The sequence below is a fragment of the Podarcis muralis genome, chromosome 1, assembly GCF_964188315.1.
Source record: "Podarcis muralis chromosome 1, rPodMur119.hap1.1, whole genome shotgun sequence".
Taxonomy (NCBI): Eukaryota; Metazoa; Chordata; class Lepidosauria; order Squamata; family Lacertidae; genus Podarcis; species Podarcis muralis.
The window spans coordinates 39,650,947-39,668,099 of NC_135655.1; the positions used below are offsets into that span (position 1 = coordinate 39,650,947).

The window sequence follows — 17,153 nt, forward strand, 5'->3', positions numbered from 1 at the left end:
TTTTTAGTAAAGAACAGGATCCCCAAACAGATTTGTTAGATACCCAGGGTACAGAAAACTGCAACATGTACCAGCTAAAACAGGCCTAAAGCTTTCCTGTTCAGCTACTGCATTAAGGACTAAATTCATCTGCCCTACCTGCAACAAAACATGTCTCTCCTGTACTGGTCTCTATAGACAGATGGATGCCAACAAGAAATAAATGAGGGCTGTGCTGAATTTTTGTGAGTTTTCACAGTGAAATGTACTTTTTCAGGGGAACTTATGACAACATTTTCCAAAACAGCAGCGGCCCTAAAGGAGGAGAGGGGAATCAGCATTCAAAGTGAAATCATGATTATTTCCATTTTTTGACAAAGTGCCTGCCAAAAGAGGCAGAAGATCATGCTGTGTACTGTATATCACTTGGCCGGGGAGATCAATTTACATTGCACTTGCACTTTAAAGGAGGTGAATATTTTCACCCCTCTTCATATGGCCCCCCAAAGATTGCTGACATGGGTGAGTGTGTTAAAGATTTCATGAAACAAGTCTTTACCATTTTGACTCAGCCCTAATACTAATCATATACTTATATTAAATTTATTATAATTCTATGCCACATAAATGTGAGATGTTGATTACACCTATCATTTTGGGTAGCAGATCAACAAATTCAGAGAGAGATTAACTCTCATGACATCAGCTAGTTCCTCAAGTTAGGGTTGATTTGGTTCTTTGGGATTAACAGGTCAACTGTTGATGTCTTATTGCTGCACATAAATATTGTACAGATGCTGTATTCTGACTGGTCCTAAGCCTTTGCTTATACTGAAAAGCCCCAATTTTCTCTTTTATTCAGCAGCATCCCATTTCCACTGAGCATGCTCAGTTCTCACTATACTGTTTGTGAGAGAGGGGCAGCCAGGGAGGGAGATAGGGTGGACAAATCAGTGCTCAATTTCAGCTACATTAAATCTTGGATTTCTACATGCAATTCTCATTTACATCCCTGGGGCACTTAACATTTTTATTTAATTGTGAACCAGGAAATTATCTATCCAGACTATGATATAGTTCTCTCTAAATTTTTCATATCTATGTGTATTTTCTAGTAAGGGAACATCTAGCTATTTTAAATGAATTCAAATCTCCAGAGCCTGATGAGCTGCACCCAGGGGTACTAAAGGAGTTTGCGGCTGTAATCTCAGAGCCTCTGTCTAAAATCTTTGAGAATTCTCGGGGAATAGGTGAGGTCTCTGCAGATTGGATATGAGCAACTGTTGTCCCCATCTTCAGAAAGGGGGAACAAGAAGACCCAGGTAACTATCGACCAGTGAGCTTGGCATCAATAACTGGAAAGGAAAGGTCCTAGAGCAGATAATTAAAGTTGCTCTGTGAGTACTTAGAAAAGGATGCTGTGATTACTAAGACTCAGCATGGGTTTCTCAAAAACAAGTCATGACAGAGGAATCTCTTTTCTCTCTTTTTTTGGGGGTGGGGATGGGAATCAGGGAAATGCTGTGGACGTAGCATATATTTATTTCAGTAAGGTCTTTGACAAAGTTCCCCATGATATTCTTGCGGAGAAATGTGGACTGGATGAAATAACTGTTCGGTAGATTTGTAGCTGGTTGACTGACCAAACCCAAAGAGTGATCACTTAATGGTTCCTCATCATCTAGGGAAAAAGTGACAAGTGGGGTGCCACAGGATTCTGTCCTGAGCCCATTGTTGTTCAATAACTCGTTCAATAAACGATTTGGATGAAAGTATTGAGGGAGTGCTTATCAAATTTGCAGATGACACCAAACTGAGAGGTTGCTAAAGACAGAATCGGGATACGATATGGCATTAATAGTTTGGAGAACTGGGCCCAAACTAACAAAGTAGATTTCAATAGGGACAAATGTAAGGTTCTACACTTAGGCAGGAAGAACTAGCTGCACAAATATAAGGGGAGGGGGACACCTGGATTGCCAATAGTACATGCAGAAAGGATCTAGAGATCTTAGCAGAGTTAACAGTGAGATGCAGCAGCAAAGAAAGCTAATGATATTCTAGACTGCATCAACAGAAGCATAGTGTCCAGATCAAGGGAAGTCATAGTCCCGCTCTATTCTGTCTTGGTCAGAACACACCTGGAGTATGGTGTCCAGTTCTGGGCACCACAAATTTAAGAAGGATATTGACAAGCTGGAATGTGTGCAGAGGAAGGGATTCACAGTTATCAAGGGTCTGGAAATCAAGCCTTATGAGGAACAGTTGAGGGAATTGGGTATGTTTAGCCTGGTAAAGAGAAGACTGAGAGAAGACATGATAGCCATCTTCAAATATCTAAAGGCTGCCACATGGAGGATGGGACAAGCTTGTTTTCTCCTGCTCTGGGGGTAGGACCCAAACCAATGGATTCTGACTAAACATCAGGAAGACCTTTCTGACAGTAAGAACAGTGGATCAGACTCCCATGAGAGGTGCTGGACTCTCCTTCCTTGGAGGATTTTAAGCAGACCTTGGATGGTCATCTCATGTATGATCTAGTTGAGATTCCTGTACTGCAGCACTACATTGACCTTCAAAATCCCTTCCACCTCCACAATTGTATGATTCGAAAGTGTTAAAGCTATCATCCAACAAGGCAGCTAAACACTGGAAGAAATTTAAACAAACCTTCAGTTACTTCTAGATGCCATTAGATCCATCTTTTTGAATATTATGGGCAGGTGGCTCTGTAGCTTCATAAAGATAGCATCAAAATTATAATATAGCGATGAAAAAGTTTGAAGAATACTGCATTCCAAAATGCAGTGATATATATATATATATGGAGAGAGAGAGAGAGAGAGAGAGAGAGAGAGAGAGAGAGAGAAACTATTTATACATTTGTGACTGACCTCAACTTGCTGAGTCAGACTTGCAATTATGGAGAACTGACAGAGTCTGTGATAAGAGTCCAAATTGTACTTTATATCAGATACATGCTCAGGGAAACTCTACTGGAAGATCCTGAATTCCCCTTTGAAAAGGCCCTCAAGAATATCTAAACTTCTGCCAAGTTTCTGCAGTAACACAGAGCAGACTGTAAAAGATGGGAAAGCAGATGCAGTAGAAGTAGGCAAGATTACAAGTTCATTAACAAATAAAGCAACACAGAGACAGCCTAGAGCAGAGAGCTTCCAAATGATTCAAGTGAGCTGAGCTGCAAGTATAAGATAGTTGCAAAAGGTTTGAAGAATAATAAGAATAATAAGCCTATGCCATGTGCACTAGATGGAAGCTGCTGCAACAAGTGCAAAAGACTCAACAAGTTTGCAAGAATTTGCAACAAAGAGCATCATGTGCAATACAAGAAACAGGTGGTTTATAACTACAGCAGTGAGGAAGGTGAAGAAAACTTTACTGTTTTTATTCTTGTATTATTTCATTGTTTCTATTGAACTACATTATTTCTATTGAAATGGAGCGGTGCTAACTTTAAAACTTTATACCAAGAAACAAGGGAAATTCATACTGTACTTAAATCCATTTTTGCTAACAGGAAAAAGCCTGCATATTTAGAGTATAAGAAATTCTTCTAGCCTCTTTTCCTTATCTGCAGAAAGGCTAAACGCATTCAATGAGAATGAGAAGTTCATACGAACTAGTATGTGAATTCAAAATTAGACTCAAGGGGAATCTTTCAGAACTTCAGCTTGTAATTGTTCCAGAAATGCTAATGCATTTATTTGATTAAAAAAATTGAATAATCTTAACAATTCAAAGAGTAGATGTAGTTCATTAACATCAACAATATCAGAAAACACAATGTATTGGAAAGTTTTCAAATGAATATAGAATAAAGCTATTTGAACCTAATACCGCCAATTTTCATGCTCCAAAGAAAGCTGCTTTTGACTTAAAGAAAGAATGAAAGATAAACTAAACTGTTATACAGTGGTACCTCGGGTTACATACGCTTCAGGTTACAGATGCTTCAGGTTACAGACTCCGCTAATCCAGAAATAGTACCTCGGGTTAAAAACTTTGCTTCGGGATGAGAAATTGTGCTCCAGCGGTGCGGCGGCAGCAGGAGGCCCCATTAGCTAAAGTGGTGCTTCAGGTTAAGAACAGTTTCAGGTTAAGAACGGACCTCCGGAACGAATTAAGTACTTAATCCAAGGTACCACTGTACTGTACTCCAATAGACAATCTGGAGCAGAGGTGAAGAAGAAGCACCAACTGCCTACGTTAATTCATTAGCTATTGCAGTAAAAAGGAGGGTTGTGTCTTGAGCCTAAATCATTATACATTAAGATGGAATATTTCCCACTTCTTACAAGGGACGAAATCCTTGGAGATGTGGCAAAATTCAGATGCTTTTTTAGTTTAAATGTCTAGGGTTCTAAGAAGTTCTATTATAAAAGAATACCACAAGGTAGGGCCTTTGAAAGCGTCAGCCTCAATTATGTTCTGCCCTGATAAAATGAAGACAAGTGGAAATATAAGATGAATCTACTCAACAGACAGATACAACATCTACAAACCATAAGCATGCAAGGATGGAGGACACAGGTATTACCAAAAATCTTGATTTGGTGGGAAAGTGGGGATACACTTTTAACCCAAATGTAAATAACATAAATACATAATTATGGTTTTTTTCTCCGTTTCATTTTTATGCTAATAAAACTTCACTTGTTGGAACTTCCTATTGTTGCACGTCACCCCAATCTTTGAGCAGTGCAAGATTCCAGGGGTTCCAAGTCCTCTTTACCCAGGGTCAGAGTTTCTTTTTGGAAAATGAGACACAGTGGAGACTGTGGTGTCTATGGTCTATTTACACATATATGATCTATTTACACACATATATACAATCTGAGCCTACAATGGAGGGGTTCCCAGCATTACACTCCAAGAGGGTCTGGCTTCTCTAAAATCTGAAGTCTTGGATTTGAACAGAAATCCAACATGCTCCAAAGCATGGCTCCAACCTCTCCAGCTTGCTGTGTTTTACAGCCTGTAACATCACTGCAAAAGCCCCATCCTAAACTTTCTAATCTGCTCCAAAAAATGTCTTATTGTCTTCTACCTGACTCAGAGCTGGAGGAAGGGCCCCTCCCATTTTTGTCTGGTACAGAGTCTTTGCCCTCTTAATGGCTTTCTTAATGGGTCGTCACCCTTCACTTTGTCCTCTTTTAATGGCCTATCTCCCCCGGCGATTACTTCATCAGGAAGCCAGCCTAGTTTAATGTGGCTTAGATTTTAATATTTGCTGGGTCCAGGAGTTAAAAGTCTGGCACCCACAAATTCATAACACTATATTTGCTATCACTCTTATAGAACTAATTGATCATAAACACACCCTGTAGTTGGAAACTACAAAAGTTAATTACATGTGATGTGAAGATACACTGTGTTTTGTCCATCTTGAACCTGAAGCAAAATGTTAACTTTGGAGTAATTTCATTGACTTCAAGTAAGTATTCTGGAATTAGTGGTTTGCAAACTATGGGTTTCAGCTCTGTTCTCTACCCATAAAGTGTTGGTTGAAAGCAGACACATCTGGTTTTTTAATAAAACAAATCCAATTGGCCTTAGTATTTTTCATGTGAAAATGAATGGCTGGTGAGCCTTGTGTTGCCAAATCAACAATTAAAAGGGGGCTGGGGGTGGGGGAGAAAGATACTGTGAATTTGTAGTGTCTGTTCCGTGGAGTGCTAGGAAGCTATTCAGTTTTGAAAATAATAGGCACCCATTATCGTCTACAAAGTGCTATATTTTGGAATCAAGGACAGTGCTTCAAAATAAGAGATGTCCTTAAAATAAGGGACATCTGGCAGCCCTAGGTAAGCCAAAGGTTTCCTTTGAAATAAAATTTAGCATAGAAAGAAAATTGGGCAAAATATAGGCAACACATGGTTTTAATAGAACACACGATACCAGTATAATACACAGTTCTTGATTGCAACAAGATTTCTATAGAGTGAGTTTCACATAAATGCTAAATCTGCCAAGGGATTGAAATGCAGGGAACTGAGCAAACTTGCACTATATTACAAACCTTGCATACTGATGTACTGAAAAAGCAACCTGTGCCCAAAGTTTGATTTGTTATTCTACTCTTGGATACTGGGAGGGGCTCATCTAGAAAACCAAAACATTAGGAGGAAAGGAAAGGAAAGCCTATTCTAATAAGAGTTGCAATCCTGCACAGTTATGTACAGTATAGCCAAGCCGCATTGAAAGCAACAGTAATGAGGCATATGTGCCTTTAAACAATAACACAGCCAAGATATTAAAAAATGACAAGTTTGGTGCTAGACTGCAGGTTACTTGATTGAACCACCCTGTGATCTTCAGATAAAGGGTAGAATATAAATGAAATAATAATAAAATTAATCAAATAGAAAATGAAAGGAAATGACTACTATACTGTACGTTGTTCTGACTTTAAACATGTTCACGTTACTGTGAAATTTCCATTTGAATAACTTGTTTTTGGCACTTCATTATAAACAATTAGTAACTGAAACTAAACATGACAACAGTTCAAAGCATTCTATAGTAGTGTTGTGGAAAAACTTATTTCAGATGTCTTTACATGGTCAAATGACAAGACATAAACAAATGGGTCAGTACAGTTAAACATAAGGGCTTAAGTTACATTTTTGCTGGTATCCATTAACGTTCCTCTGTTTACTTCTGAAACACCCATGTTGCCAAACTGCTTGCACAGTGTCAGAGTGAACCCAAAATTCTAGAAAAAGTTCTTCTTTAACTAGGGGTCACTGTTTACAAAACTGGTGATTAGAAGTAACAAGCACATGTCAAACTCAGTAATTTCAGAGCCACAATAGGCATTGTACAAATCTGTCCCCTTCAACATTAATGGCACCCAATTCCAAATATAGCAGTGATACTGTATTTCTACATCCTGTTCTAACCTCAAAGAAATACATGTTTTTTTATATATAAGGCCAAATTAGATGTGGTGGCAGTAGACACAAATGCAGAATTGGATTTTGTCATCAAATCTCTGGGTGGGAAGAGCTTAATCTTCCTCCATTTGTGGGGTGGAGTCAGCCTTCCTCTGTTGTCCACCTACACTTAAATTGATCCTCACCCACTCCTAACTCATATAACATACTTCATAGGCTATCAGCAAGACCTGGGCTGCCTTCGCATCTTGTTGTGACATTAAATCAGTAAATATCGGTAATACAGTAGTAGTTGACATACAACTTTTAGTTGTATAAATCTGAACACTGTAACAGAAACATGCAATCCTATACATGTCTACCTACATTGTTTGTGGCTACAAATATAACAATACTCCTGTAACTTTTATGGTTAAAAAACAAGACAAGACAACAAAGAAGCAATGCTTCTATGGCATTTCGATTCATCTTCACTAACAAATACAAAAAGGAATAATGTGAAAACTGGGCGCGCGGGGGGGGGGGGGATTTTATATTTAAATCTACTGAAATAATCCAAACCTGGTACATCCAGCACATTTCTCACTCACATAGAACTAGGCAAATACAGTTCCTGAGGCTTAAAAAAATAAAAAAAATCTTCAGACATGTTGACGCTATGAAGAAATATGGCAATGATTCACCTGATGACATTGAGAGGTGTAAGAACCTGCTGATCTTGGGAAAGCACACATGGCCCAACAAGCCTTTTTCCTTCCAGTATATGTCATCGCTATATCCCTGGTTTATCACTTCATCCTTCAATCCCTTCTCCCCTGAGATAAAAGTGTCCAGCTGCCTTAGATTACTTGCTTCATTGGCCAATTTTTCCGTACATTTACTACTGTTTGGGACAGAATTATTTCACTCAATTCCCAGTTTGCTTTTGAATTCCCAGCATTACAATGTGTATCCTAGTATCCTAGTTTTGAACACTTTGCTTTGGCATGCACTATATTTGAACACACACACACTTTATTCACAGGAGATCGCAAAAAATTAGCCCATCCTCTTACAGAGAGAGGCAGCTCCCAAATGGAGATATATGAATTGATTTACTCAGCATTTTAAGTAAGATTCCCTCTAGTCAATTGTTTTTCATTCAAACGCTAACAGTTAACCTTGCAACTCATTAATCCTAACACCTTAGGTCCCAAATATCTGAAAGTGCATCTCATCCTATACTAGGCAGCCCATTCATTCAGACTTTCACAGAAAGCCCTACTGGTGGTCCCCTTGTTGAAAATGTTTGTAGCAGCATGGTCTGGAAGAGGGTTTTCTTTGTGGTAGTCCCACATCTTTGCAACTGTCTCCATTCTGTGGTGTGTCAAGCCCCTACACTGCTTTCATCCTGATGACAGGGAAAGACACGCCTCTTTCTCCAGTTCCTGGGGATGGATGAAGAGCATGTTGAACTGACAATACTTTTATTTTGCTTTTTTCTATCCATGAATTTTTATATGGGTTAGTAACTGAATTTTATGATGAAGTTAATTTATTCATGTTTTAGTTTTCTTTGTTGTAAAATTGTTGTTTAATGTATGCCACTCTGGGATCTTTGGACAAAGAGAAGATTACAAATATCTATACTAAATATTTTTAAAAATATATATACTCCCTTCTATATTATGACTATGATTCAGCATCCTGTTTCCAAGTACAGGAGTCAGAGTGTAAGAAACTGCAGGAGTGTCCCATACACAAATCTGGATGCTTCACTATTATGTTTTCATCATCATTACCTATTGACAATTTTAAAGCTGCCTCTGATGACAAGAAACTGAACTTATAATAAAGTTTACTGCTTAGGTAAGATTATACTATGCTTTATGAAACAAGTCAGGCGAATGTTTTTATGGAATGGAAATATCTGCAGGCACAAGGTCCTACATGGCTTGGGACTTGGGTACAGAAAGGAACATGTACTCCCACATTAAACTGCCTGTGCACTAGCAGGTTTGAGGGATCTCCTTCACATGCCCCATGATAGGGCTTGCCAGCTGGGGAGACAGCCATCTGGGCTTTAACATTCCATCTTTGGGATGATCTTCCCAGTAGGCTCACGTCTTATGTTCTTTCAATAGCAAGCAAACATATTATTTTCTCAGCTATAAATCTTTTGTGATGTTCTTATGCTTCCATAGGAACATAAGAACTGTAAACTTGTTAGCTGCCCTGATAATGTTTGTATTCAAGGAAAGAGTATAAATTAAGAAGAAAAATAAATCTAAACACAAGTGTAATTTAAATGAGCCAATTATGATTAAACCTCTGCACCTCTATACTGAAAGCCATGGAAGTAGTAGTACCCATCACTTGTTGAGGGAAAGATAGTGGCTGCTTACGTCAGAAGATGCAAGGAAAGGATATTCAAATTTAATAAATAATAAGTGTTTCTGGAAGGGGGGTTATTGGTTTGTTTTTGTTCTATTATGTATTTTGTGTTCACTTTTTTGTATTTTTCTGTTGTGAACCACCCTGTGATCTTTAGCTGATAGGTAGTAAACAAATTCAATAAATATAAAAATATAAAAATAATATTCATCAAGCTTATATTGTAACTTCTAATGAAATTACCAACGGCGCTTTCCTCAACTATATGGTGTAGTTCATGAACCTCTTCATGAACTGAAACCCACAGGGTTTACATGCATTTGGCCAGACATGTAATTAAATAAATTGTAGTTGCAACTGAAAGTCTATGTAAAGCAGTTGCTCATTAAGAATATGCCCAAAGGCTGGAGTCTGGGTTTGGTGTTTGGCTTTGGCATATTTTCCTCAAAACATCGACGGTGCTCCTCCCTGTTTAATACTTTATAATAGGATATAATAAGTTTATGTTCCCTGATGTCCCTGACAGAATGATGTGTCTTTTAACTTAGTCAGTACTCAGTGGGACTGGTACATCCCTTCTTTACACAGATGTCACAAGTTCAGGCGGTGGAAAAACATGTTTCAGCAGGTGAAACAACTCCAAAAATGAAAGTGCATGCGGCTCTCTGTGAGCTAACAAGGAATGGGTCAGAACCATCATGCCTTGATTGTGAATTTACCGAAGGACATTTCACTAGCCCCTGTTGGAAGCAACATTAAAGCAGGCAGATGCTATACAGATAAAACAAGGCAACTATTATGAACGCTTTATTGTAAAGCCCCAACTGTGTTTGAAGACTGATACATATGAATAGGATATCTAATGATGGGTGACTGAACTAGTATAAATAATGAGATAAACATGGAGCACTTTAAAGACAGTGTTGTATACAACTGTGTTGCTGCACTGATGTAAGGAAAGCTCTTTGATCTAGTATTGGCTTGGATGCCTCTTTGGAAAACTGTTTCCATTTGTTGTATTGCATTGTTGTTGTACATCACTATGATATTTGGTTATGTTTAGTAGTCTATAACTTTTTTCTGTGCATCTCAGGAATAATGCACTATGTGTCACCTTGCCATTCTTGCATCTCAATAATAATGCACAATGCATAATATTAAATAAACAAATAAATAAATTTACTGCCACTTCAAATTGGCCAAGACCTCAGTAGAGACTGTATCAAAGCCGTGAAAAATCTGCCATCCTCTCACCCAATGTGGCTAGGCTCCCCTCCTTCAGTCCAAGCTTGAATATCTTATGGAAGTGTTGCAAAAACCTTTTTCTTTGGACTTACTTGCAATGAATAGTGCCAAGCTCCAAACTTAATGATTTAGCCTTCTCTACATATATCTGCAGCAATATATCCCCCCATTTTTTTGCCTGTAATAATGAACGCAAAGGTCATCTGATGTAACTTGGCAGCAATAAAGGACTAGCAACCAGAGATGAGGGGAAGAGATTGCTTGGAGGCCTAGACGTGGCCCATTAAGTGACTCTAGTTACCTACCATTGAAATCAGTGAACTGCTGAGAAAAGAGCAAGATAAAAACAACAGCATGCTACATACAGTATGCACAGGCCATGGAGCACCTGAAAAACTTTGTCCAAACCCCAGAATATCACTTTAGTCTCATTTGTTTAATATAAGTGCCATATAATTGGCAATATAATTCAGGGTAGGGTCATAACTTTGTGATAGAGCAGAAGGTCCCAGGTTCTGTCTTGGTCAGACAACACCTAAAATACTGTGTCCAACTCTGGACACCACAATTTAAGAAGGATGTTGACAAACTGGAACGTGTGCAGAGGAGGGCAACTAAGATGATCAAAGGTCTGGAAACCAAGCCTTACGAGGAACACCTGAAGGAGCTGGGTTTGTTTAGCCTGGATATGAGGACACTGAGAGGAGATATGAGAGCCATCTTCAAATATCATAAAGGCTGTCACATGGAAGAGGGAACAAGATTGTTTCTTCCTGTTCTGGAAGGTTGGACTCAAACAAATGGCTTCAAGTTACAAGAAAGGAGACTCGAACTAAACATTCAGAAAAACTTTCTGAAAGTAAAGAGCTGTTCAATTGTGGAACAGCCTTTCTCAGATGGTTGTGGACTCTCCTTCTTTGGAGGTTTTTAAGCAGAGGTTGGATGGCCATCTGTCGTGGATACTTTAGCTGAGATTCCTGCATTGCAGGGGGTTGGACTAGAGGGCCCTCAGGGTCTCTTCCAACTCTATGATTCTATGATGATTCTATGATTCAATCCCCAGGACCTCCCAGAGAGACGCCTGCCTGAAATCCTGGTGAACTGTTGCCAGTCAATGTAGACAATACTGAGCTAGATGGACCAATGGTCTGACTCAATATAACACAGATTCCTATAATGTAGCATCATTTAAAATTCATATTCTAAAGACAAAATAGTGAAGAATGGACAAAACCTTTTTCTAGAAAAAGAGGTGCTGGAATGCACCATGAACAGCTCCCTTGTTCTCTTATAATGGCAATGGCATGTGCCTGAGAGGTGCCGGAACTGAGATTCAATGAGTTCTGGCTGAAAAATAGCCCTGGACAAAATCAATAGATATTATAAGGGTAAAATATGGAAAGGAAATTTGTAGTATTTCCACAGTACATTTATTTATTACTTATGAATCTATTAGGCATTTGAATCACGTTTTAGGCAAAACAACTACAATAACCAGTTCCATGTAAAAATACACGTCCACACACCAGTCAAAGAAATAACTCACCTAGCTCTGAAAAACAGCATCTAATGAGTTTTTAATGCCCATTTAAAATTAATAGGGGGGCTTGCCTGATCTCACTTAGAATCGGGTTTCATTATTGGGGGCCACTGGTGAAAAGGCATCTATGTGCCCACCAGCCTAAGAGTTTTGCTATAGGCTGGCATCTCAACAGGGTCTCCAAAATATAACATAAAGGATGGATAGATTTTTATACAAAGGAGGCAGCTTTTAATACAACCTGTTTCCAAATCATTAAGGACTTTAAAGATCATTAACTGTACTGTGAATTGCATCTGAAAAAGCACTGGCAACCACTGCAACTGGTATAATATTAGTGTGATGAGTTCTGACCATCTGGCCTTAACCAGTAGCTAGGGAGAAACATTTTTTACCGCTTAAAGTTTCCAAACATCAAAGGCAGTCTGACACAGAAAGCATTACAGTACTTTTGCCTGGAAGTCACTAGCACATGAATGATCATAGGAAGCTGTGTTCTCCCCAGAAAGGGTCACAGCTGGTGTACCAGCCAAAGCTGGAAAAAAAGCATATCTGACCAATATAGCTACCTGGGCTTCCCCAGTTAGTCCAAGAGCCCACTCAATCTGTGAACTTGGTGCTCCATCGGGAGTACAACCCCATCTAACACCACTGGAACACCTTTAGTAAGAGCAATTGATTCCCTCCACTCTCAGCACCTCTATTTTGTCCAGAAAAAGTTTCAGTTTGCTTGCCCTTACCCAACCCAGTACAAATTCCAGGCACTGATTCAAAAGCCTCCAAGAGATAAGCAGACAGAAAAGTCAGGTAGTAATATGTGTTATCTGAAAATTTATGACACTGCCACTGTGCACCAAAGAAATGTCCCAACACCACCTTCTGAGACTGGTTCTCTGAAAAGGATTGGAACCACTGCACACTGTGCTTCTCAATTCCAACCCAGGCAAAAGTTTCAAAGGTATACCATGGTTGGTGGTAATCAGAAGTTGTTTAGAGGTCTAGGAGAACCGAAAAGGTCACACAATCTCTCCCACCACCACATTCCCTGGTATAAACACCCACCTGGGTGACCAAGGCTATATCTATCCCAAAATTGGACCCGACGTCAGATAAGATTTAAGGCTGTTCAAAAACTGTTTAAGCAAAACATTACTTCCATTAGACTTGGTTTTGTGTTTTCACTAGAATCCTCAATTAATTATTTCCCTAACATCAAACTATTACAAAAGAGGTCAGCAAAGTAATTTAAAATCTCTCTTCTCAACTCATTAAAAGTCTTGAATCTTTTGTACATGATGTGGACAGACCTATATGAAAAGACTTATGCAAAATATTCTTACGGTAATGAGATTGCACTACAGAAAATAATTGTTCACTATATTATATTTACAGTTCAAGTTCCTTATCTTTTCACAACTAGATCCTTCCTGCTAGCATTGTCTCTTCCCTTGCTTATTTAGGGCTCAGCAATGTAATTAAAACACAAGGATAGTTGAAATTAATGAACCACTCAGCTGTTTAAAGCTAAGAACCTTTTCTCAGCAATGTTCAATCTTTGAAACATTCCTTCCTCTGTAGACCCAAATTAGACAAATTTTCTTAATGATACATACTGTCAACAGATATCTATTAAAATAGTTATTGAACTCAACAGGACAGTTTCTGCCTAAATCAGTTTCTGACCTATGTGCTTGCTGATCACTATGAATAGGTACTAACATTTCCCAAAAAATTAAGGGCATCATCATATTTACACCTTTTCATATGTTGCACTGATGCACACATCTCTATTGTCTAAGCTGCTATTTGAAATTATAGCGCATAGTTAGACAATATGTAATTCCATATGCTAAACTTATATGTACAGTATATTGCTCCTGCTTACCTAATATTTATATATTTTGATACCTAATATGTATTTCAGACCATTCAGTTAAATTAGTTTGTACAATATGCACAGGACCACATATATTCACTTTCAGTTTACATCTGTGTACATTAAATTATTCAGCGTACAAAGATACAAATACATAGTGCAGAACTGTGCTTGAAAGTGGCTAAGGCAATATATCTCTTAATAATTTGAGATCTGAATGGTGTGTAAGATGCAGAAGCATATTTATTATCGTGGATGATGAAGTATTCAGATTGGGCTCTTCCTCTTGCACAAGACTCATGCAGGAGAAAAAACCCTCTATCATCCACCTAATAAATCTGCTATTCAGGTAAGACCAACCGTCCTTAATATGAAAAGGAGATTTTAGCAAAGGGCTGCTTTCCTATCAGTTCAACTCTTGGAACTATTTTCCCAGAGGAAGGACTGTACATTCAAAACATGTTTGGTGATAACCTGGCATCAAGTTACTTTTGCACCTGATGGTTCTTCACTTTTGCACCTCCTGTCATGTGATGAGGCTCCTAAATCTGCATTGTTGTTACGTTTGTGCATTGCAAACTACACCTAAGCTCATGTTTCCAGAAATTGCAACTTAGGCCTGCATTAGATGTAACAATAATTACATGGCAGCTGGTAGAAATCACACATCCCATTGTGATTTCAATCATGGCAGAACAGTGGTACCTCGGTTTAAGAACAGTCCTGTTTACGAACGATTCGGTTTATGAACTCTGCAAAACCGGAAGTAGTGTCCCAGTTTGCAAACTTTACCTTGGTCTAAGAACGGAATCTGAACAGTGGAAGGGCACCAGTGGCAGGAGGCCTCAATAGGGAAAGTGCGCCTTGGTTTAAGAACGTTTCCAGTTTAAGAATGGACTTCTGGGACGGATTAAGTTCATAAACAGAGGTACCACTGTATAAACCCCTGGAAAATAGTTGATGAAGGTGTGTAGGAAGCCACTTCACACAAACAGCCTTGCATGTGCAATAGTGCCCTTACTGCTTCATTTGTAAGCAAGTACCATGCCACTGTCGCAAGACGTGAAAATGTTTAAGCCACTGTTTCAGGGAAATAATTCTAAACCATGTAAAGAGACAGACTGTGCCTGTGAAACCAGTAGACAAATGATAAGCACACTTTTTTAGTGAGGCATGTTCTCCTTTTGGAGTTCAAAAACATAACAGAAATCATACTCAAAATGACTTAGCTTTTTGTGCCAAGTGTTTAAGCACTAAAAGAAAAGAGTTCACTGATAAGGCAGAGTTGGCCCAATACACTTTTGTGCCTGAGGCGAAAAATAAGAATGGTTTCCCCAATAATGACAAAACTATAGCAATAAACAAAATAACAGACAATCTGCTGCTCTTTTATTGTACCCCCAGATCTACCAGATAAAGCAAGCTGGCCCCTTCTTCCTAGCTGTAGAGCTGGCCTGGAACCTGGATGCATGACCTTGCAAGAACACCCATTACGAAGAGGCTTCCTCAGCCTCCTGACTAGAAATAGCTCTTTGTAAGTTAAAGGCTGTTCTACCCTTTCAGTGTCTGATGTCTACATCAAATGCATAGGTGACAGGGACAGGTTTGCAGAATCAAAGGAACAGGGAGGAGAACAAGTTTATAATGAAGACAGAAACTAAGTGATGAAATCTGTCCAGGATTGTCTTCATTCTTTTCCTCATTGCTGTAACCACCCTGCCTTCCCTCCCACCCAGGATAGAACAAATATGTCTGCAACTGATGCTGTAGCAACATGCTATTAAGTACAGTTTTGAAATTTTATATTGCTTTGAAGAAAAGATTTTTATATACACCTGCAGTCTCTTGGAAGGACAAGTATAATATCTACTTGCCAGGCATATTAGCAGTAATAATAATCTATAATATGCTTGTAGATAAATATATGTTATGCATTCATGTGTACAGTGTGCATATTTAGATTATATACGTACTGCATTCAAATGTACATATTTAAATCATGGATCAAGTCAACACAAACATGCACTCTTTTCTTTCTGCTAAGACAACAGCATAGACTCCCAAGTTTTCAATCCACAGTGGATTTTTAAATGTTCTTAGTCCCAATCTTCAGAACAGAATTAAACTGAATTCAAGTCTCTGTATCCTTTCTTTCTCCCTTTCTTTTCAGGTTAGCAGTTTATTTCTGCATTAATCACCCTGACAGAAGCAAGGCAACTCAATTTTCTGCTTCTGTAGGTAGGCACATCACTTTCTGTACAGCACTAGGCATGAAAAGGGCTGCAGCTAAGCTTTGGTTACTGGTGTAATTGAAATGCTATCCACACTATAGGGTGCATTAAAGTCAGATAACGGCAGTTCCTGTGGCCAATTTAAGTAGCTTGACTTCCCTGGGAAAAAAAAAATTGCCTGACAGATAAGGCAGACAAACTGGCTAATTCTCCAAGCATGTCTCTCATTGTGATCCTAGAAAAATGAGAAAAAAATGAATCACAGAACCACAAAATCAATTGACCCTCGGGTAGCTCATCAGGCAGCGAGCCTGATAAACCTAAAAGCTTTGTTAATGTCTGCCTGCCTGTATCCCACAGATAGAGCACTTTGTAAATGAACCTGCTTTGATAAATATATTAAGGAAAGCTGTGAATAAAGGCAGAGACTTCTCATTTGTAAATACAACCTCTGCTACATGGAATTAGAATGATAAAATGGAGTTCCATGTAATTAAGTTTGTATAAGGCCTGAAATCCGTGCAAATACTTTCTCTGAATTTTGAAAGAGAACTGTCAGTTCAATTAATCTGAACATCACCTCGAGAATGTACTGAACAAAATTAAGCTGCTGATAAAACCTGGGCCAGTATTTTGATAAGTAATTCCTATATCATTTCTTGGCCACTGTGATCATTTTATTTAATCCGCTACCCCCCTTCTTTAGTTATACACTAAGCCATGTACAAAAGAGGGATGGTTCACACACCACCATAACAATAATCTACCATATCAAAAAGTATAAAATGGTAGAACCTTTTTCTTCCCTATGTAAAATATCAAAATGAATAAATTCCGATGAATAGTTATTTAAAAGCTAGAATCTAAATCACCACTCAACACGTAAACAAAGAAATCCATTTAACAACTGATAACAAGTATTTCAAAACTATGCAGATTTCCAGGTGTTTTCCCATGGAAAACCATGAACAGAATCTAAGGCACTGTTGAAC

The 17,153-nt window shown here is 38.6% G+C and overlaps 1 protein-coding gene across 15 annotated transcripts in view; it reads right to left on the bottom strand.

Annotated features, from left to right (window-relative positions):
• MEIS2 (Meis homeobox 2) overlaps positions 1–17,153 on the bottom strand; it is a 230,236-nt gene that overhangs the window by 66,216 nt on the left and 146,867 nt on the right. The gene's annotated exons all lie outside the window — the stretch shown is intronic.